This window comes from Halichoerus grypus, chromosome 8 (assembly GCF_964656455.1).
Source record: "Halichoerus grypus chromosome 8, mHalGry1.hap1.1, whole genome shotgun sequence".
Classification (NCBI taxonomy): Eukaryota; Metazoa; Chordata; class Mammalia; order Carnivora; family Phocidae; genus Halichoerus; species Halichoerus grypus.
This window is the reverse complement of record NC_135719.1, coordinates 109,932,673-109,957,205: the sequence shown is the minus strand read 5'-3', so window position 1 is coordinate 109,957,205 and position 24,533 is coordinate 109,932,673. Positions and strand designations below refer to the sequence as shown.

The following is a 24,533-nucleotide window of genomic DNA, read 5'->3' as shown; positions in this document are numbered from 1 at the left end:
CCCCCCTAAAACAAATAAATAAATCTTTAAAAAAATTAAAATAGAATGAAGCTACGAGTCCTGGTGATCTTTAAGTTCTCTATCCCCTTGATGAATAGATGGAAAAGAAATAACATTTCCTGAGCTGTTACTGTATGCTCAGGGCTTAAATATTTTATTCAAATGGCATAGAGTTATTTCACTTAGCAACAACCCTGTGGGTAAGTATTATTATTCCATCTTGTGGGTGAACTGAGTTAAAATATAGGTACATGTTCTATCATCTATGTTGAGATACAGTTTGGTATCTAACTGCTTAGTATGGGAAAATGTCTTCTCTTCCCATGAGGATTGTAAGTTCCTGGAGGGGTGAGACCACACCTACCAAACACCTACTCCAGGGCTTGGTTTAAAGTGCCTGTTAAATTCAGTTACTTAATAGTTTATGATATGTGAGGATAAGACACCCCTTTGGCAGCCGCCCAAGTACATGGGTCATGACATTGAAAATGCACTAGCTGTGTGGTTGCATCCAGGTACTGGGCTGACTTCAGATGGCGGTTAGTTACAAGCTCTCTGATGCCCCTCCACCGGGGAATTTAGCTCTGTCTTGTCATTGGACTACTTGCCAAAAAGATGCTTCTTTCCACTCAAGATTCCTTCTTAGGTAACCTATGCTTCACTTATGTATCTGTTAAGAAAGTTTAAGAATTAACTAAAAAAAAGGACCAAAATTTTAAAAATGCTTAAGTATCAGCATCAGTAAGGATTTAAAAAAAAAAACAACTGAGACATGTTGGCAAAAATATTTTATAACTGCACAATTTAAAAAATCTAATCTAAATTGGCTAGAGGTTTTACAATAGCTGTAATAAAAATGCTGTCTCAGAAGAAAGCAAGGCTTTTGAGCTTCCCCCTTCATTACCAGATGGCAGTCTGGGCTGGACACCCCTGTCTTTGCAGACAGAGGACCTGGACGAGAGGTTTTTTACAGGGAGGCAGGTACAAGAGTGAGACAAGAGGACTTCATAACTTGGATCTCATTCAAACTGATATTCTTCACAATGTTGTTCAATATGTAGAAACGCCTAAGGCTTAAGGTGGGAAGGTTTGGTAACACCAGGTGCTGATGTCAACTGTTCAGCGCTGGTCCCAAATTTCTCTTTCTTTTCTTTTTTTCTTCTGGCTCCAAAGTTCTAATGCCCAACCAGCAAAACAAAACTCCTATCGTTAACTGAGCTCATTCTTCTTAGAAGACAGTTTGGTAACCATGGATTGCCCCTCAGAGCATGCCTTTTGGGGTTTTAATCTTTATACTATCAGAGAATTCCTTCCAACCTGTTGCAATTCTGTCCCTGAAAAGTGTCCTAGTAAGTATAGTTTTCTCCATCTCCTTCCATTTCTGGAGACAAATTAGCAGGGTCTTGAGCATGTGTTTTGTTGAGCCACCTATAATTCAGCTCAAGGCCAGGGCAATATGGTTTGATGCCCCCTGCCCCCAACTACCCTTGTATGGACTGACTTGGCTAGATGCTTGAAGACTCTACCATTAGAATTTCTCAAATGATGATGTTGCTGGAGCAGTTGTTCTCAACTCTAATGCACATCAGAATCCCTTGAGAAGCTTCTAGAAATCCCCAAAACTCATGATGTACTCCAGAGCACTACCTCAGAATCTCTGGATGTGAGACCAGGCAGTTCTTTTTAAAGCTCCCCAGGTGATTCCAAGATGCAGCTGAGGTCAAAAACCATGGCTTTGGAAGGGCCATGTTTACTAGTCTGTCATCTGGAATTTGCAATATATTCATTTGGATATATTCACCTGGAACTTGTGATATATTCATCTATTGCCTGTTAAAAATTTTGGCTGATTTATCTGTTGGTCTGGGGAGGTCTGAAGAAATAAATTTTTCCCTTTTTTAAAAGAGCAGGGGGGAGCATGAGGAAGCAGGGTGTAGCTAACCACAGCAAACCTTGAACCTGTAGCCAGGGAGGCTCTACGCCCTCAGGAGCCACAGAGGTGAAGGGGTGGCTAACCCCGCCCTGGAGAAGCCTTTGGGGAGAAGCTCTGTGGTGGAGAACAAGAGCAGGGGAAGGAGATGGGGACAAGCAGCAGAAGAGGTCTCTGAGTCAAGGATTCCACTTAGTCTGCATTGGAGAGAAGACTCACAATGGCCCTCGTACCCCTGTCCCTCCCCCACCAGAGGACCTCAGTCCTCTTTTTAATGGAAGCAGCTGCCCATTGTCCTACAGAGGGCCTTTCCATTCCTCTGCCCTGCCCTGTCTATACCACATTCCCCTCCTAGAGACCCACCTCGTCTTTCATGTCCAGAAGGTTTATTGAGTATAAACAATACGCTAGGCTCTCTACAAGGCCCTACGGCAGTGGTTCTCCTACTATAACACGCCTCAGAATTAACCAGGGAATATGTTTTAACAGTGTATTTCTACCTCAGCCCTTTTTCTTATTACAAATGAAGATTTCCAGCTCTCATCCCAGTGCATTTGATTCCATAGAGTTGGGTGGGGGGTGGAAATCTGCATTTAAAAAAATATTTTAATGGAGGTATAATTGACATATAACATAGTAGTTTCAATGTACATGATTCAATATTTATACGCACTATGGAACAATCACCACAATAAGTCTAGTTACCGTCTGTCACCATACAAAGTTACAAAAAAATTTTTTTCTTGTGAAAAGAATTTTTAAGATTTACTCTCTTAGCAACTTTCAAATATGCAATACGATATTATTAACTATAGTCACCATGATGTACATTACCTCCCCAAGACTTACTTATTTCATAACTGGAAGTTTGTACCTGTAGATCCCCTTCTCCCATTTCACTCATCTTCACCCCCCTTCCCTCTGACCACCACCAATCTGTTCTCTGTATCAATGAATTTAGTTTAGCTTTGTTTGTTCATTTGTTTCATTTTTTAGATTCTGCATATCAGTGAAATCATATGGCATTTGTCTTTCTCTGTCTGATGTATTTCACTTAGCATAATACCCTCAAGGTCCATCTATATTGTCACAAATAAGATTTATTTTTTTTTAATTTTTAAATTTATTTATTTTATTTGTTTATTTATTTATTTATTTATTTGATAGCGAGAGCACAAGCCACGGGGAGCGGCAGAGGGAGAGGGAGAAGCAGGCTTCCCACCAAGCAGGGAGCCCGATGCAGGACTCAATCCCAGGACCCCAGGATCATGACCCGAGCTGAAAGCAGACACTTAACTGAGTCACCCAGATGTCCCAGATTTCGTTCTTTTTTAAGACTGAGTAGTATTTCTGTGTGTGTATGTATGCCACATTTTCTTTATCCACTCATCCATCAGTGGACCCTTAGGTTGTTTCCATATCCTGGCTATTGTAAATAATGTTGCAGTGAACATAACCGTGCATATATCTTTTTGGATTAATGTTTTTTTCTTCAGATAAATACCCAGAAGTGGAATTGGACCATTTGGTAGTTCTATTTTTAATTTTTTAAGAAAACCCCATACTGTTTCCCATGATGGCTGCACCAGTTTACTTTCCCAGCAACTGTGCATGAGGGTTCCCTTTTCATCACATCCTCACCAACACTTGTTATTTCTTGTCTTTTTGATAATAGCCATTCTGACAGGTGGGAGATGATATCTCAGTGTGGTTTTGATTTATTTGTATTTTCCTGATGATGAGTGATGTTGAGTATCTTTTCATATGCCTATTGGCCATCTGTATGTCTTCTTTGAAAAATATGTCCATTCAGATCCTCTGCCCATTTTTAAATCAAATTGTTTGGTTTTTGCTATTGAGTTGTATAAGTTCTTTGTGTATTTTTTATATTAACCCCTTATCAGATATATTATTTGAAATATTTTCTCCCATTCATTAAGTTGCCTTTTCATTTTGTTGATAGTTTCCTCCTTTGCTGTTCAGAAGCTTTTGAGTTTGATGTAATCCCACTCATTTATTTTTGCTTTTGTTTTCATTGGTTCTGGAGTCAGATTTTAAAAATCATCACCAAGACTGATGTCAAGGAGCTTAACACCTATGATTTCCTCTAGGAGTTTTATGGTGTCCAGTCTTACCTTCAAGTTTTTAATCCAGATTGAGTTCATTTTTATGTATGATGTAGGATAGTAGTTCAGTTTCATTTTTTTACATGTGGCTGTTCAGTTCATTTATTGAGGAGACCATCCTTTCCCCACTGTATATTCTTGCCTCCTTTGTTGTAAATTAATTGACCATATATGCATGGGTTTATTTCTGGGTTCTCTATTCTGTTTCATTGATCAATGTGTCTGTTTTTATGCCATGGAAGAAGGTAAGTTCAGGATCTTCCTTTGCTGCCATCTTGGACCGCTGGTTGAAATCTGCATTTTTAAATACACTTTTTATATGATTCTGATGCAGGTGGTCTGCGAACGCCAACTCGAGATGCAGTTTCAGAGGATATAGAGAGTGGAGTCCCATGTAGTTCTTAACCACAAGGAGAAAGTCAACAGCCTGTTGTAACAAAGCTGCGGGAGCTAGATTGTAGAACTAAAGCATAGGGAGCGCAGCCTGGGAGCAGTAGGTACTGATCCAGTCTGTGGTCCACTCACCAAGCTTGAACAAGCTCTGTCCTTTTACCTAGAAAGAGGCCATATGGACTAGCCACACCCTTGCCAGAAGGTAAACCCAATACCAGGGTAAGATCCAGAGGGCATGACCTATTCCCCAAACTAGTCACATTCTGGGCATTTTGGTGCTTGATTTCTTCTACCTCATCCCTTCTTGTCTATCTGGAGAATCCTATCAATTCTTTAATATTCAATTAAATATGTCACCTTCTGGATGGAATCTTTCCTGATCCCTCCAAAGCCCAGTTGGTGCATCCCATGGGCTCTCATGGCCTCTTGTGCCTTCCTCTGCAGTGCCTGTCAATTTCAGTATCACCAGCACCTCACCAGGGACTGGCACATGAAAGGTGCTCAAATAAATTTTTTTTGGTAGAGTCTCAAGGGCAGGAACAGGTGACCACTGGCCCCCTTCACACAGACAGGAGCATCCTGAGCAGTAGGGATGGGATGAGAAGATGTTCCTCCTCCCCCAGCATATTTCCCCCACATTCCAAGAATGGTGAGGAATAATGGGATATGAACATACCACTGTGAGGACCACCACAGCATGCAAGCTGAAGGATGCAGTTCCTCCACAGCTCACAGTCCCAAAGACAGCTGGGGCAAAGACAGAGCTACCCAACAACCAAAGAATGCATGTGTTAACAGGTAGAAATAGCTAACACATAGTACTTCCTGTGTGCCAGGCCCTACTCAAAGCACTTACATAAGTAACTCACACGCTGCCTTATTTTACAGATGAGGAAACCAAGGCACATGGTGCTTTGTTGACATACCCAAGGACCTACAGCTTGAAGTGGCAGGACTACAATTCAAACTCAGGTGGTCTGTCTCCTAAGTCCATGTTCTTAACCACTGTTCTCTAGCAATTCTCCATAAATATTGGAAAAGTGTTCCTTTTATGGTAGAAGCGGCAGAGAAGGTCATCATTTGTGCAGGACTCAATGTTTTCATTTTATTAGGTTTTTGTATCACTGAAAATCATTTAATCCCATTTGCCAATCCATTTGCAGCAATGACTCATCATCATCTTCAGGTATTTAATGCCATCTGCAAATCTATATTAATTCACTAAGCTGAGACTTTCAGAATTCAACCATTTTTGCTTACCTCTTCAGCTGCTACATGAGAAAGCAAATTGACCATGCAGAATCCTTTCCACTACTTCGTATGATTTTATAGAATAAATTATTTTAGTTATTTAAGCTTAAATAATTTTCAATGATAATTGCCTAATGCTCTCCACCAAGCTTGCTTTTTTTACTCCTTTCATTGCTTCAAGGTACTCATTGAAAAGGATTTAAAATTACTGCTTAGAATGCTCTTTCCCTCAGCCAAGAATAAAGGGCACTATACATCCAATAGCCTGTTAACTCACCTTTTCCATTTAACTTTTCAGAAAAGTTACCCCATGCTTAATATTTGCAAGCAGTGGAATAAAGAAAAAAGCTTAGATATTGATGATTTTCATGAATCAATGAAGTGAGCTCAGAGGGATCTGGCAGGGGCACAAGGCAGCGGGAAAAAAAACCCTTAGGAAAGGCAGAAGGGAGGTGCTCTCCCCAAAGTACTCTTGGCTGGCAGTGGGATAGGGACAGAGGCATGGGAGGATGCCTGGATGGGAAGCCTGGTGCCAGAGGCTGCAGCAGACAGATGTCTCTTGCTGCCCAAAGCACGGGGCATTCTGCTGTATCAGCAACGCAAGAACCAGAGATTTAGAGATCGAGATTTTGGATTTGTTGGGAATTGTACACCAACTTTGATGAGTCTCTTTTGTGAGGATTTAAGGAAGAAAAAAAATGAAGGGGAAGGAAGAAATGAAGGAAGGAGAGGAGACTACCCCCCAAAAGAGACACCTATACAAACTTCAGAGATGGCAAAAAGAAATGGCAACCCTCCTAAATTCCACATTTTATCTATAGTGACTTTCTTTCAAAACTTTTCAACAAATAGATATAATTTGTATTATTTTGTCTTCTTTTTTAGCGTTGAAAGGTAAGAGATAACTGATTCTTGGCCTAGAAATTTTCTGGGGATAGAGCAAGAGAAGGGAAAGTTTGGGATCACAATAAGATAAAACTTGCCAAAGTGTTCTAAGCTCACCTCCTTGAAATAGACAAAACATTTCACGTCTGGTGGGGGTGCGATAGTGGTAAGGGCGGCATTTAGTACTCTATGAGCAAAGAAACTCAGACTGCACCCCTCCAAGAATCCATCCACCCTTTATCAGTATTCTCATAGTATCAGCAAGGAAATTTTGAAGCACAAAAGTTGCTTTCTCTAAAATTGTCTTCACAGATTATGATGCTCCTTTGAGGGCAAGAATGCGACTTAATTCCAATTTTCATTTTCTTTTCATCCTTCTTATTTTTTTAAAAAAATTTTAAAACAACTTGAGAAGTTTTAGGTTTACAACAAAATTGAGAGGAGGGTAGAGAGATTGCCCCTATATTTCCTGCCCCCCCACACACATCACATCCCCCATTATCACTGACCAGAATGGTACATTTTTTTCCAAGAATGAACTTACATTGACACACCATAATCACCCAAAGTCCATAGCTTACCTTAGGGTTCAGTCTTGATATCATAAATTCTATGGGTTTGGACAAGTATAAAATGACATATATTCATCATTATAATATCATACAGAGTATTTTCACTGTCCTAAAAAATCCTCTGTGCTCTGCCTATTCATCTTTGCCTACCCCTGGCAACCACTGATCTTTTTCTTGTCTTCATAGTTTTGCCTTTTCCAGAATATCATACAGTTGAAATTATATAGTATGTAGCCTTTTCAGATTAGCTTTTTTCACTGAACAATATGCACTTAAGGTTTCTGCCTGTCTTTTTCATGGCTTGGTAGCTCATTTCTCTTTAGTGCCCAGTGATAGTCCATCGTTTGGATGGAGCACGGTTTATTTATCCATGCACTTACTGAAAGACATCTTCGTTGCTTCCAAGTTTTAGCAATTATGAATAAAGTTGCTATAAACATCTGAGTGCAGTTTTTGTGTGGACATAAGTTTTCAGCTCCTTCAGGTAAATACTAAGGAACATGATTGCTGGACCATATGGTAAGAGTACATTTAGTTTTGTAAGAAAACACCAAACTCTTCCAAAGTGGCTGTGCCATTTTGCATTCCCACTAACAGTATGAGAGTTTCTGTTGATCCATAGCGTCACCAACATTTGGTGTCAGTGTCCTTGATTTTGGCTTTTCTAAGACATGTGTAGAGGTATCTTACTGTTTTAATTTGCATTTCCCTGATGATATAGAATGTGGAACATTTTTTATGTGCTTATTTGCCATCGCATATCTTCTTTGGTGAGGTGTCTGTTAAGATCTGTGGGCCATTTTTTAATTGGGTGGTTTGTTTTCTTATTGTTGAGTTTTAGAAGTTCTTTGTATATTTTGAATAATGGTCCTTTCATCAGATGGGTCTTCTGCAAATGTTTTCTCCCAGTCGGTGGTTTGTCTTCTCATTCTCTTGATACTGTCTTTCATGGAGCAAAACTTTTAATTTCAGTAAAAGTTCAGCTTATTAAGTATTTCTTTCATGGAATATGTCTTTGCCATTTTATCTAAAAAGGCATGATCATACCCAAGGTCATCTAGGTTTTCTCCTATGTTATCTTCTAGAAGTTTTATACTTTTACACTCTACATTTAGGTTGGTGATCCAGTTTGAGTTAGTTTTTTGAAGGGTGTAAGGTCTGTGTCTCGATTCGTTTTTTTGCATGTGGATGTCTAGTTGTTCTTGCACCATTTATTGAAGAGACTATCCTTACTCCATTGTATTGCCTTTGCTACTTTGTCAAAGATCAGATGACTACATTTATGTGGCTCTATTTCTAGACTCTCAATTCTGTCTCATTGATTTATTTCATTGTCTTGATTACAGTGTAAGAAGAAAAGTAGCTTTATTGGTAAATATTCAAATTGGGTAGCATTAACCCTCCAACTTTGTTTTTCTCCTTCAATATTATGTTAGCTATTCTGGGTCTTTTGCCTCTTTGTATAAACTTTAGCATTAGTTTGTCCATAAATATCCATAAAATATCTATAAAATAAGTTTCTGGGATTTGGGTTGGGATTGCATCGAATCTATAGATCAAGTTGGTAATAACCGATGTCTTGACAATATTGAGTCTTATTTGAATATGGAATAGCTCTCCATTTATTTAGTTCTTTGGTTTCGCTCATCAAAGTTTTGTAGTTTCCTTCATATAAACCTTGTACATATTTTGTTAGATTCATACCTAAGTATTTCATTTTGAGGGATGCTAATGTGAATGATATTGTTTTAATTTTTCAAATTTTATTGTTTTTTATTTTTTAAATTTTTAAAAAATATTTTATTTATTCACTTGAGAGAGGGAGTGAGAGAGAGAGCGAGAGAGAGAGTGCACAATCTGGGGGGCGGGGAGGAGCAGAGGAAGAGGGAGAAGCAGACTCCTCGCTGAACAGGGAGTCCAACATGGGGCTCAATCCCAGGACCTTGGGATCATGACCCGAGCCAAAGGCAGACGCTCAACCAACTGAGCCACCCAGTGCCCCAAAGATATTGTTTTTAAATATAAGATACATCTCTATATTTAAAGTGGGTTTCTTGTGGACAACATATAGTTGGATCATGTTTTTTTATCCACTCTGACAAACTTTGTCTTTTAATTGGTATATTTAGACCTCTGACATTCAAAGTGGTTATTGATATAGTTGAATTAATATCTGTTATAGTCATTACTGTTTTCTATTGCCCTTTGTTTCTATTAGTTGTTATTATTTCTGTGTTTCACTCTTTTTCTGTCTTTTATTTTAATTGAACATTTTATATTCCATTTTCTCATTTCTCAAAATATCAGTTATATTTCTTTTTTCACTTTTTTTAGTAGTTGTTCTATCTTATTTAGTAACAAAATTCTTTTTTTTTTTTTAGAGAGGGAGGGGGAAGGGACAAAGGGAGAGGGAGAGAATCTTAAGTAGGTTCTACACCCAACACATAGCTCAACACAGGGCTCAATCTCATTAGGTACTCTGACCTGAGCTGAAATGAAGAGTTGGACACTTAACCAACTGAGCCACGCAGGTAACAGAAAATTCTAGTTTTTAGTTATACACATTGCCATCTAGTCAAAAGAATATGCTCCTCAATCTTTCTTGTAGCTGGATGTGGCAAATGATTGAAATATGGCCAATGACATGTAAAAAGAAATGTTATGTGTAATTTGGGAGAAGTGTCCTCAAAGGGAGGAGGTATGCTCTTCTTTGATTCTTCCTTCTGCTTGGAATGTGGACATGATGACTGGAACCTGAGCAGCCATGCTGAAACATGAGATGGCACATGAATGATGGCAGAGCATCAAGCTAGAGAGTGCCTAGTCCTTAATAACCATGGAGCTGCTATGCTAGCCCTGGATTGCCTTCCTTTGACTTTTTTCATGTGAGAAAGAAAAACACCTCTATCTTATTTATCTTGTTTGGTTTTTTTGTTTATTTGGGAAGGTTTTGTTTTTGGCCATGCTCATTAGGTTTCTGTTATCAAGTGATACAATTTTTTTTTCTTTTTTTCTTTCTTTTTTTTTTTTTTTAGCTGGGGAAAGCTGGGACAGATTTTCTCAGAGACCTAGAACTCAGAAACTTGTTGATATACCGAGGTATATCTAATAGCCCCCTTTTGCACAAAATCTATGAAACAATGACAACAACAAGAACAAGAACAAGAACAACAAAAAATACAACTGAATTTGGTGACTAAAGAAATTTTAAAAAAAAAGGCTAAATAAAAGATGTTTTCTGAAGGGGTAAATGATTTGCCAGTTTTAAATTCTCCCTCTTCCTATCAGTAGTTCTTCAAAAGAGGAACCCATTCTAATGTCCTGATGCTTAATAATAAAAATGGCAAACATCAAACTGACCTTCTGGTTCTTAGCAATAGCTGGTGCTAGGATTAATCCTATTATTTCAATACTTTTTTTTGTTTTTAATCAATGCAACTCAGCTGCCATTTCTTCTTGCACTAAGTGAACTGAAGCCCTCAGCTGGTGCACATCACACTTTTCGATGTGTGAAAAACTGATATTCACAACATGAATCACCATTCCTTTCTCTCCTAAAACCACACACGTGACTCCGTATCTACATTAGGACTGTCAGGAACATGCCAGCTCGCTGTTAGGAAAACAATCCAACACCATCTCTCAGACACAAGGTGTCATTCTTCAAAACATTCTTAAAAAGAAGTTTACGTTTTCTTTAAGCAGGTGGATGATTGAAGTATAAGTTAGCTAGCCCCTAAGAATGGGCTTTTCAAAAGAAATCCAACACAATTGTCAATGTTGTTGGTATTTCTTTAGGAAGAAGATTAGCGAATAGGATATTATTCTGCAGTGGAGAGTCCTGGGGTAGGTCAGCAAGATCATGGCACCTCATTTACTCCTCTGGAAGGCAAAGGTATTTCATTCGGATCATGAGTAGGTGGTTCTAGGGTTGAAACAAGAAGAGTGCTTTGGAGGACACATGCCATTTTATGAGAATAAAAGTACACTTGGGCTTGGTTTTGGCAAAGAGTTACAAAAATCACTAGCAGTTAGAAGGTCTGGTTTTTAATTTATGCTCATCTCTCTTTTTCTAGATCAGTCATGGTAAACATGAGGCACTTTTTTCTTTCTGTTTCCCTTTCACGCCCCTGGAAAACATTGTTAATTCTTTATACTCTTGCTTCCTGAGTCCAGAGGTGACTTCAGAATATTTTTTGACACAGCACCTAAGCAGCTACTACCAATCTGTTGGCTTTGTCCTAACAATGACTATTGGTTCCTACTCTGGATGCTTGAAAGTTCAGTGAACGTTATTTTATCCGATGCAGTTGGTTGGGAGCCAAGGCCTTACTGTTGCCTCTGAGTCTGCTGGTTTCTAGTAATGTAGGCCTAGAACACACCCAGGGGGCCTCATCCATGGGTTCTAGTTTGGGTTTCTTTCAAGTGAAATGGAAATATTAAAGGCATCTGTAAAGCAACCTATGTTCCGAATCCTTTTCCATTTTTATAAACCTTACTTCGTTCACACCTAGTACATCTGCAATATTTTTTTAAGATTCACCTTTATCGGGTTTTGCTAAGGCGTTCAACTTGGTTTTCATAGAAACAACAACTGTCCTCTTTGTGAGCTCATATTTCATCAGCTTACATAATGTTTAATTAAGTTGCATAATTAAAAATAACCTGGTGTGAACAGGTGTGGGAACAATCCTAACTGATTCTCAGGAGGAGTACAACAAACCAGTGGGAGCAGAAGGCACACACGTAGCTATAGGAGCTGAGCTTTCAGCTTTTCCTGAGCCTTGGTCAGTATATCTACAGATGCAGCAGAATAGTGTCTGCTAACCCCCATCAGTTAAACAGAGGTCAGTTAGAGACCTCATTGTCAAACACATGCCCCTAACTCTCATTATAGATAACTATGGCATGTTTTCCTTTTTTTAATGCATGTTTTCTTTAAAAAGAGAAACCAATTAGCTCTGAATGTCCTCATTACTTTTTGGGAGGTATAATAATTTTTAATGGGGTGGGTTTGTTTTTGTTATTTAACAAATACACTGGAGAATCATGCAATGTTGCCAGCATTGGACACAATCGTGGGCCACAAGTCTACACACAACTTTGTAACTGGCTCTTTGATGGCAGAAACTTTCATCTCACCTTTTTTGTTTCCTATTGTTGACTGTGGTACCTGAGTAATGGTCTAAATAAAGGAACACACCATCTTTCTCCAGGATGAATTTTGAATTGAATTACTTTTTAATTCAATTGACAACTGAATTACCACTATTGGCTGAACCTTCTTTCCAAGCTCTGGTTTGCCTTTTTTGACTGTGGCCATCACCATGTCACCCATATCAGCAGCCGGAAGTCTATTTGGCCATCCCTTGACCCCACTTCCCAGAGGTGATATATAGAATTTTGGCTCCTGTGTTACCAGCACAGTTGGTCATGGCTCCTACTCAAATACCCAAGGAAATGGGGAATTTTATTTTATTTTATTTTATTTGGAAACGGAATTTTGTATCTGAGGACCTACCACATCCTTGCTTCTACACCTTGAACATAGGGAAAGGCCACATTGCTATTTTTTTTTCATTGTGGTAAACAATAAATACATAAAAATTGACCCCTCTAACCCTTTATGGGTATATAATTCAATGGCATTAAGTAGAGTCTCATGTTGTGCAACCATCACCACTATCTATCTTCAGAACTTTTTCATCTCCCCTAACAGAAACTCTTATATCCATCAAACACTGACTCCCCATTCCCTCTGGAGATTTTCTCAAAGATGGAGATTTGACTACAATACATACCTTATGTAAGTGGAATCACACAATATTTGTCCTTTTGTGCCTGGTTTCTTTCTCTTACCATCATGTCTTCCATGTTCATCCATGTTGTCTCATTGCTTCCTAAATGGCTTCCCATTCAGACCATACATCACAATCTGGAGTCTTCTGTATATTCCCATGAAGACCATTTTGAGGTTGCCTTTCTTTCATCAACCTCCTGGAAAGTGGTAGTCACCTATACCCCTCTCACCCTCCCACCCCCCGTGTGAGTGCCAGCTATGGGCTTTTTATGAAGACCACCTCACAGTCCCCCAGACGTGGTTGCTGGGCCACATTTGTCCTTTCCAAGGTTCTAGGATTTTCAAATGTCTATTAAATCTTCTGCAACGATCAATTCAAATACACAAGTTTGGCTATTCAAATTACTTTTTCCAAAAGTACTTTAAAATGCATTAAGTTATTAATTGCCTGCTGGCACTTTAATCAAATGGGAAAATTGACATAGCAAGAGGCATGTATTTTTGTGGAAAGAAAATTTATTTAAGAAGAAACAGCAGCTCTTACTGCTTAATTTAAACTGAGAAAACTGTGGAAAATCAACTGCTATGGAAAATTAATAAAACATTTCCAGCTGCAAACAGTGACTAATTGTACAAGATGAAGACTGCCCGGAATTAATAACTTGCAGTCTTCTGTGTGAAGAACCCCCCACCACTTCAATTTACTGGGAGATTAAATTACTTCTAAGTTTGCCATATTAAAACAGAACATGAATAAAATGTTAGTGAATGCACATCTACTATTTACTGTCTGTGATATGGATATAATTACTTCCAAACAACTACAATGTGACGTGACCAGTAATATTTAAATGACTCTTTTAGCAAGAGAATCTACTGCGACATTTTTTTGCCCAAAGGGAAGAAAAATCCTTCTCTTACTTCTAAAGTAATAAAATGATGACTAGTGTCCTTCCAGAGATTGTATGTCCCTGCCCCAATGGACTGAAACACGCTCAGTATCCGAGCATATACTTCTTTCTGCATCAGATATTGTGTTGGGGGAGCATGTGCAACAGAAAATCTAAGCAACTCATTTATAAGCTCTGAGCTTAGATAGAAGCTGCTCCCACACCCCAGAGGAAACCAGTGTAGATGCTTCAAGTCTTCTTCTCATGCCTGATGTGACCATGAGCACATGCACCCAACAAAATAGATTTCTTTATTGGGAGGTAAAAGGGAAGGCCAGAACTCTTTCCTGAGGTAATAGGGTTTGTTCATAAGGGACATACATTAGCACAGGCCCCACCAACAGCATGGGCATATCCTCCAAGCTTGCTTAAAACTGCATTCCTGGTAGACCCTGGTGATAAAATGAGGATTAAATCACATAAACAGATTTTGTCCCTTTTTTATCTTTTGTTGCCAGGATTGGATTATTTTCTTGCCTCAGACACCTAGAGGGTCTGTCAATTTTCCTCATGCATTCAAACTCTGAGATCTTGATAAATAAGATAGTGTGCGAGGACGCCATTCGAGGACCAGGGGAGATCTGTTCAAGTGAGAGGGATAAAGAAAAGGAATTTAGAAAACGAAGAATTCTACTTTTATGGAATGATGGGACGTTTTTAGGTTTGTTTAGTTAGTTTGTTTTTAAAATTTTAGAGATTAGGAAATAACTCAAGAAGCCAAGAGGGAATGAGCCAATTTGATATGTGTATGGAGGAGACGTATCAAAGATGGAGATTTTCTCAGCAGAGAGGCATTGCCTTCTTTGGCTGTTTTTCCTTTAAGCTCACACAGAGGGTACATTCAGCCTCTTGCCATTTGATATTGCTGGCAGGAAGGTCCGAGTATTGGCCTGGAGAGAATAAAGGCATGTTGTTTAGAAATGCAGAGGCTTAACCTGAAGCATAACTGGTTTAGGGTTTACCACAGAAGTTATCTGGACATTATCATTTGATTTCCAGGTTTTAAATGTAATTCTAAACAAGATCTGGCCACACAGCTCTCTGCTGTGTGACACAGAGAGACTTTATCTGCCACCAAATGCCATTCAGGCTTAATGCTGTAGCAGTGAATTGCATGGATTGCGGCATTCTTTGAGGCCCGAAAGCATTATGGTCTCTGTGAGGAGGACAGATGAGGCCTGCTTCCTCCTCCCTGTTGCTCAGGCAAGACACTTTAGAGGTTGTTCCTCTCTCCATATTTGGGTTCATTTTGGTTTTCCTTTTTTTAGAAACACTTAAGACTTGCTTTAGCGGACCAAGTATTACCTAGAGGCCCGGTGGGCAGCTGCAGATGGCACTGCATTTGAGGAGCCATAGGGAAGGTTCCTTGGGAAAGCCTACCCTCCCTGCTGGCAAATAGGGGGCAATAAATCGATTTGTACTTCCGCTAGTGACAGCTACCAAGCAGAATTTGAAGGCACAGATCACTCCATCCTGAAGGGGTAAGTATTATTAGGGAAGGCACCAGACAGGAAGAAGGGACACAAAGTCAGACTGCCCGGGGCCTGAATTAGCCAATCCCTTTAGAAGTGGTGGACTGACCTACCTTCTTGCCTCACATATTATTTCATCTATGGTGTTTGCCCCAGCTTTGAACTTAAACAGAATATTTTAAAAACAAATTTCCCCTACAGAGTTGTCTGTACTCAGTGTCTCCAGCTCCCCTCATTTTCCTTGAACCCACTTAAGTCATCCCTGCTGCCCGTTCAGAATTGCCTTTGTCAATGTCACCATGCCCTTCACATTGCCAAATCCAGTGACAATCCCTGGTACTCATGATATTCAGCTAGCAAGATCATCTGATCTAGTTGGTCTTTCTTTCCTCCCTAAAACATTTTTTTAAGATTTATTTTTATTTATTTATTTTAGAGAGAGAGTGTGCGTGCAAGCACATGCACAGTGGGCGGGGGGGTGGGAAGAGGGAGAAGAAGCGAGAGAAACTCAAGCAGACTCTGTGCTGAGTGTGGAGCTTGATGCAGGGCTCCATCCCACCAACCTGAGATCATGACCAAGAGTCGGTCACTTAACCCAGTGCACCACCCACACGCCCCCTCCCTAAAACATTTTTATACTTGGCTACCAGAACGTCACACTCTTCTCATTTTCCTTCTCTCTCCTGACCACTCCTCAGTCTGCTTTTCATGGTTTGTTTCCCTTCCTAAACCATGGCACTTATCACCACCTCATATTCAATATATTCTACTCATTATTTGCTTATCATCTCTTTCTTCACAACTAGGCTGTAACCTCTATTGGGGCAGGGAATTTGTGTTTTGTTCATGTAGTTCCTCAATGTGGTAGGCACTTACTAAATACTAATGTAATGTTGAAGGAATAAAATGGTTTAGAATACTCCTTTTAAATCAATTTAGTGATGCCCTTTTTTGCAGGGTATGTGAAATTAACATGGTAGAATTATATCTTACATAGGGATTAGGCACTAAACTCGGCATTTAAGGAGAAAATCGCACACACTCAAAAATCTATCCTTAAAAAAATCACTTGAGAGGGGCCATGTTGGATCCTCACACACTGATATCTGAATAAGCTCAGCCCAGCCGGTCTCTCCCCTAGAACTGGAACATGAACTATAATTTCCTTGGTTGAGCACCAGATGAAGCTGTTGGTGTGATGTTAGAGCTATGAGGTACAAAAATACATATTTTAAACACTAGCTTCTCGCACTTGGACTGGCAGCGTGCACACACTCTGAGAAGCAGATGGCAATCAAAAGGAAATGGATTCCTGGCTTCAGTCTCCTGGTCACACATGCTCCAGGGCTTATGCACATTGTGCGGCAGAACAAAAGAAACTACCCATACTCTTTACTCATTTCTTTTTTTTTTTCTTAAAGTAGGCTCCACACCCAACATGGAGGCCAATGTGGGGCCTGAACTAACGACCCTGAGATCGAGACCTGAGTGAGACCAAAAGTCAGATGCTTAACCAACTGAGCCACCCAGTTGCCTCCAAACTACCAAGACTTTTAAAAAATTGTTATTTCTTGCTGAGTTCTTAGAGTTGAATTCACCTGTGTTAAGTTGCACATACAGACAACCCCACTATGTAAAGACTTGCCAGGGTTTCTCAACTCTGGCTAGACACTAGAATCATCTCTGGAACTTTAAAAACATTCAAGACCCCACTCTAGACTTACTCTATCAGAATCTCCAGGGATAGAGCCCAAGTCTTTATGTTTATCTTTGAAGTTCCCTAGTAGAGCCTGATGCATAGCCAGGGCTGAGAGCCACTGCTAGGACACTTCATTCTATGTTGCATTATCACAAGTGGGTTTGAAACCATTTAAATTTAATGATTTCTGAATTCACCTATGTCTGAAGGCGTTCTTGCAAAATTATAAAATGAGCATCCTTTCCCTGTTAGCGTCCTTCTCCAGGGGGTCTCCCTCATCCCTATCCCCCTGGTACCTAAAGATTGCCCATAGGCAGGGAGAGTCTACTAGAACAGTGCATATTCCAGAAGTATCCTGTTGGGCAAAAAACTGAACATTTCCTTCCTCTCTCTCCCCTCCAATTCCTACTTGCCTTTAACATTTCCTTTTAGCTAGTTAGAAATTATTCTCGTAAACCAACATTGCTGTTATGGGCTGAATTGTGTCCCTCAAAAATTCATATGTTGAAGCCCTATCCCCTAGCACTTCAGAATGCAGTTAGATTCGGAGATAGAGCCTTTGAAGAGGTGATTAAGTTAAACTGAAGTCCTTATGGTGGGCCCTATTCCAATCTGACTGGTGTCCTTACGAGAAGAGATTTGGACACACAAAGAGACACGGAGGGGGCGGGGTGCACACACCAAAAGAGACTTGTGAGGCCGCATTGAGACAGTGGCCATCTGCAAGCCTAGGAGAGAGGCCTCAAAGGAAACCATACCTGCCAAAACCTTGGTCTTGGACTTCTGGCCTCCAGAACTGTAAGAAATTATTTTCTGCTGTGTAGACCATCCAGTCTGTTGTGTCTTCTTATGGCAGCCCCAGCAAACTGATACACTTGTCAAGATGTTAACTGCCGATAAATTAAGTATTAACCAAGTATTTATCTCTATAAATTATATTAAGATAAAAAATATAAGACAGAAACTTTGGCCTCAAGAATCTTGCCATGTGTTGCCCATGTAGGGGTACTTGCATTTTGGGGATTATTCTGGTTATTCTCCATTTCCCTCTCTAGATTCATCCCACAAAGCCCTGCTCACTGCTCTGGGATGCTGATCCAGTGGATTACATCACCTGGGCTCTCTTGCCCTCTATCTTCCAGGTGGGTTTGGCCAATGGAAACTAATAGCAGAAGGTTGGAGGTAGAAGAGAAAGGGAATTTCTTTATCGAGGGCTAGGTTTTGCCAACGCCTGGGTTCGTCCCTGGCTAGAGCTTTCTCTAGGTTCTGTTATCTCTGTTCCCTCTCCTTGTCCCTTCAGGCCCACACATGATCATGGCTTCCTGCTTCTTCTAGTCCCCAGGTGCTTCCTCCTCTTGTCACTTCCCTTAATCTTGCCCACACTTCCATAAAGAATCCTTTAATTAAGGCCCTTTCCATGATACCTGTTTGAGTGTGATATTTGTTTTCTGTCAGAACTCTGAGTGATACAGAGAGATAGAGTAGTATGATGAGAAAAACTATCACTTTGTGTCAGGCAGCCTTGAATTTGTACACCAGTCCCAACCATAAATAGTTGTGTGACTCTGTGCAAGTTTATCTCATTGACCCTCAGCTTCCCCATTTCTTTTTGTTTGTTTGCTTTTTATGTGGAAATATATCTTTATTTTTTTAATTTAAATTCAATTAGCCAACATATAGTACATCATTAGTTTCAGATGTAGAGTTCAGTAATTCATCAGTTGCATATAACATCCAATGCTCATCGTATCACATGCCCTCCTTAATACCTGTGACCCCATCTCCCCACCCACTCAGCTTCCCCATCTATAAAGTGGGGATAATGACACTTGTCTCATAGAGTTGCTGAAATTAAGTAAGATAATATACAGTGTCTGGCAAATGGCAGGTGCTCAACAGTGGTATTACAGAATATAATAGACGTAGTCATTGGTTTTACTGTACAAGATACTCTTAGAGATACAAAGGAATGATTCTGTCATGAGAAAGTTTTAGGTGCCACAGCAATTTCAAAGAATAGATTGAGGTTCTGACAGGTCCCCTTCAGTGGGCAGAATTCTAAGATGATCCCCATCTTTCAGCCATTGGTGTGTACACTCCTTCTCCCAGGTATTCAATTTAACACTAATATAGGTATTACTCTGAAGGGATTTTGCAGATGTAAATAAGGTTCCACATCAATTGACCCTAAGATAAGGAGATCACCCAAATGGGTCTTATCCAATTATATGAGTCAGAGAGTTTTCTCTGGCTGGTCCCAGAAGGGGAAAGCAGAGAGATGGGCTCTTGCTGGCCCCGGAGGAAAGAAAACCATCTCAGTTGGGAACTGTCAGTGGGGGTCCCAGGCACAAACTGCAGGCAGCCAGTAGGAGCTGAGAGTGGTCCCCAGCCAACAGCTAGCAGGAAAATGGAGACCTCAGTCCTACAACCACAAGGAAATGGATTCTGTGAATAAGAGGACCTCGGGCCAGGTGAGAAAGATAGCCTCAGCTGACACTGATTTTAGCCCAGTAGATCCTGACCTACAGAAATTAGGAGCTAATAAATTTGTGTTGTTTTAAACCACTTAATGTGTGGTAAATTGTCTCACAGCAATAGAAAACAAATTCATTCTCAACCACTCTGCCAGCAAATTCCTCTCCTGACTATAAAGAAAATGCATTCTGGTCCCATCTCAGTCACTGAATCCGTGTGCTCTCCCATCAGCAAATGACACACATTCCCTCTACATTCCCAGCTCACTTATCTTGAATGTTCACCCTCCAGGAGCAAGATTTCAAACAACGTTAAATAATAACAACCACACATCAAGCTTCTACCCATGCTGGGAAATAAAATCATCTGCAGAGCTACTGGCCAAAGGGATAAACAAGTAAGGAGAAACAACACAGAAGAGGAGTTTCTGACTTCAAGGGAAATTTTTAGTAGGCTCACTTGATTTTCAAACTGATGATGAAGGATTTTGGGAAGTTTCACAGTTCAAGACAGGAAAAGGAAGACTTACCAGAAGGTGAACATACTGGCACATACGTTCTTGTCTGTGCCACCTATTTAAGCTACTATGCTCTCTCTTTCTCAGGGGGCCAGAGAGCAAACACCAACAATCTTAAAGAAAACAATCAAGTGAAATAAAGCACATAGAGAACCTTGTTTAGGTAATACAGGCATACCTGAAAAAAACTGAAATTTAAATAACTATCATGGTAAAGCAGAGCAGACATTAGCCCTAAGAATCAAGTCTACTGTTTAAGGAACTTTTTGAAGTCTATATTTATAAGGGATTATAAACTATAAGGGAAGAATCTTATTTTGGTGGCTCATATAAACCCATTTAATTTATCCATTATGTATGTTTTTTTTTTTTTTTCTTTTCTCCTTATAGTAAGGCACATATTTGAAAATATGTGCCTCAGGTAAATTTTCATCATTTGGATAGATATTTGAAACATTTTGTTCAAACACTTAAGGAAATCTAAATTCTTTTCTGAATCCTTATTGTTTCTCTGTTGTTCTAGGGAATAATATGAAGAACTGAGCTTTGCAATACAGTGCTAAGGTCTTTGTTCTGTCATGGGGCTAATTATTACCATAGGTCATTATAAGATAAGAAGCCACAAATGCATTAGTAATGGCAAAGATCTAAGCAGCTAATATAGTGTACATGCTTGGATGGGGATATATTCTTGCAAAGATATCTTTACATTTCAGTAATTAAGTGTGTCGTATTAATTACATGGCCCTTTCACGAAAACCTCACCAAAAAAAAAAATAAAAACCAAGAACTTTTCCTCTTGATCTCAGATTAGAACTGATTGCATAATTACATTACCTGGATAATTAAATACAAAGTTAGTAGCCTTAGAACTGTACGATATTATGGTTTCATTTTCTAATAGAATTACTCTGTCTTTGGTGTAGAATTCTTGCTAAGCAATGGAGATCTAATTAGTTAGTGACATGACATGAACTCCTCGGGGACCTTTCCTTGGAGAAAAGGCACAGATTAAAAATGATTCAGGGAACTTCTTTCTCATTTCATTACTGGGATCCAAGTCACAGGAATTAGATATGTGAGAGATCTATTAGACTTTCTTCTCTCTTATCCAGGGAGCGGGAGAATGTTCATCAGGCATTGTGCTTCTGGGTTCGGTTAGGTCCAATTTAGATAAGAAAGAACCACCTCTGGATGTAACAACATTGTTGGGATACATCCCTCCTCCAGCCCCTGAAAGACACATCTTTACTGACATCTCACAGATCCTATAATGATGATCTGAGGACACACTTGTTTGCCAAGGTACAAGGTGATAATATGGCTGTGTTTCTGACAGACTGGTAATTACTTCATGTAGAAAATGATTTTAGGCAGAACGAACACAGGAATATCCTCATGGGAGGGGTACCTTCGATAACCTGGAAAATTTGAAAATTTGAAGGTCTTCATTGTTTGATTTGATAAACACATCATAAAGCCACTTCTGCAAGTCAGAGCCCAGATATCTTCATAATTGTTTAAACTTCTACCAGCTTCAACTTTCTGAAAGGTTTTCAATCAGGGTGTGCAAAGAAAAATCATCCGTTGCCTTTATTAGTGGGAATGACGGGGTAGAGCATGTTTTCCTTGTTTGCAGTCTGTGTCACTTTGCATTTCTAGGTCATGCATTATGGCCATCTGGAAGTCAGCTGGGTAGCTCTGCTGAACTTGGTTGGGCTTGCTCCCATGTGTGCCATTATGCTGGCTGTAGGTTGACTTGGGCTGGTATGACTGGGGTGACTCAGCCCTTGTCCAGCTTCGGCACTTTCCTATGGCGTTGGCAGAAGTGCAAAGGAAAGCCAACCCAATACACAAGCCCATGTCGAGTCTCTGCTTGCATCCTATCTTCTAAAATGGCATTAACCAAAGCAAGCCAAATGGCTAAGCCCAGTGCTGCATTAATGTAAGTCTATCCTGCTTATGATGGAGGGCAAAGACACATGACAAAGGGCATGGATACAGAGAGGAATAAAAAAGTTGGGGCCATCATTACTATTTACCACACAGTTCCCTCAGCAACTATGAGATTTCTCTTCAGTTTAATCTGCAAAAGATCCCCTCTTTATTATTATTAAACTGTCTGTTTAGATGACCTTCAATCCTGGAATAGGCTTAGAAATGAACCATTAAATGGGACATTGTAGAAAAAAGCATGTAGTGTCTTCCTTATCTCTGAGTCCTTTAGTTGTTATTGAAATTGCTAATTAGAAAGACTAATCTTGGATGCAATTGATATCTTACTTCTCTATCTTGATTAATCAGAAGCATTATTCCTTGGGTATAACTGTCTTAGTCTTCTCAGGCTGCTATAACAAAATGCCATGGATTGAGTGGCTTAAACAACAGGAATTTACCTCTCACTGTTCTGGAGGCTGAGAAGTCCAAGGTCAAGGTGCCAGATGATGGAGTTCCCCACTGAGGGCTCTCTTCCTAGCTCATAGACAGCTGCCTACTCCCATGCCTCACGTGGAAGAGAGACGGGGAGAGGAGAAAGAGAGAGAGTTTCTTTGCAGTGTCTCTTCTTATACGGACGCAAATCTCATCATGAGAGCCCCCACCCTCATGACCTCATCTAACCCTTATCACCTCCCTGAGGCTCCATCTCCCAACATCCTCACATTAAGAGTTAGGGCTTCAAAATAAGAATTTCGAAGGGAGGGGGCATAGTTCAGTCCACAGCAATAGCTATCACCCAAATAGATTCTTCAGCATGTGAGGGAGCTCCACAAGAGCACTGTCTCTATTGCTTAAAGTGAGACATGGATTGTAATGGAAATGGGAGGAGGGGTGAATTGGGAGGGAGTAGTGAACAACTTAGAAAGGAGCAGACTTCACATTGCCCACTCCATGATATAGCACTTATCCTGAGGTGAGTTACATCATCTAAGGTTTGGCAAGACAAACACTGCCCTTCCCCATGACCCCAGTGAGACCATAGTAGGGGTGATAGTGGTGATGGTAGGGGAGGTAACAGGCAGGGTCTTCGCATTTCCAAAAAGACCCCGAACATCGTTAGTTTACAATTGCATCAGAAAAATGAAACATAACATAGTTAATACTGTAATTAAAAAGATGATTAAGATAACAACTGTCCATGTATTTTCATTTGAATGATACCATAAAAGAAGTATTTTTACTTAATAAATTAAGTGTGGATTTCTTTTTTTAAGTGCAGAAGATACTATTCAGAAGATAACTTTGGTTTTAAAACAATAATATTTGGGGCGCCTGGGTGGCTCAGTCGTTAAGCGTCTGCCTTCAGCTCAGGTCATGATCCCAGGGTCCTGGGATCCAGCCCCGCGTCGGGCTCCCTGCTCTGCAGGAGGCCTGCTTCTCCGGCTCCCACTCCCCCTGCTTGTGTTCCCTCTCTCACGGTCTCTCTCTCTGTCAAAAAATAAATAAAATCTTTAAAAAAAATAAAAAAATAAAACAATAATATTTGATGTGCTAAAATTACCAATTCAAAAACCCAACTCTGCCATAAGCTTTTAGGTTTGGCTTACAATTTTTATTATTCTATTTATTAGCCTGGCAAATTTAAATAACCAGTTTTTAACTTGGCCTTTGAATAAATTTGTTTAATAAATTAAATATCTTAGAATACTTTCAATTATATTTATTAATTTATGTACTTGATTTCCTTTTATTTATTTATTTTTTAAGATTTTACTTATTTATTTGAGAGAGAGAGAGTGAGAGAGACAGAGAGCACGAGAAGGGGAGGGCCAGAGGGAGAAGCAGATTCCCCATTGAGCAGGGAGCCTGACGTGGGGCTCAATCCCAGGACCCTGAGATTATGACCTGAGCCAAAGGCAGACGCTCAACCGACTGAGCCACCCAGTTGCCCCCTTGATTTCCTTTTAAGGTCCTTTAATTGTTTGATTAAGCAAACTTCCCAAGTACTCAAATTATAAATCCAGTAAGTGAAATTCATATATGATGATTGTTAAGCTCTCTTAGACAGTCCAGTGATATTGAAAAACTTAGATTTCAACTTAAAATCACAAGTCTAAATCAGTTACCGACTTACACATTTTCGTACTGGAATTACAAGGCTCATCAGTTACTCAAGTAGTACAGATTCTCTAAAGTATTACAAGTAGTAATATATACCAAATATGCAGATACCTTTCCACTCAAATATATTGAAACTACAAGTTTGAGCCTCTTAACACTTCTACATTTCATGCTGTCTTCCCAGAGTTGAAAGACTTGAGTTAGCTCAAGCCATGTTAAGGATTAAGATTGCATAACAACCAGCAGTTCCAGGTCAGACCAAGCCTGGAGTCTCATCAGCAATCCCGATAGAATGTGCCACTTCTGCTTTATAGTCACTACATTTAAACTCTTCCAAATGGGAAGTCCCAGATAGGCCATTGCTCTGGGTTCCAGTTATGTATTATCTAATTCTTCTGTAATTG

General features: G+C 39.8%; 1 long non-coding RNA gene across 1 annotated transcript in view; it reads left to right on the top strand.

Annotated features, from left to right (window-relative positions):
• LOC118546302 (uncharacterized) overlaps positions 1–24,533 on the top strand; it is a 72,957-nt gene that overhangs the window by 46,616 nt on the left and 1,808 nt on the right. The window lies entirely within an intron of this gene.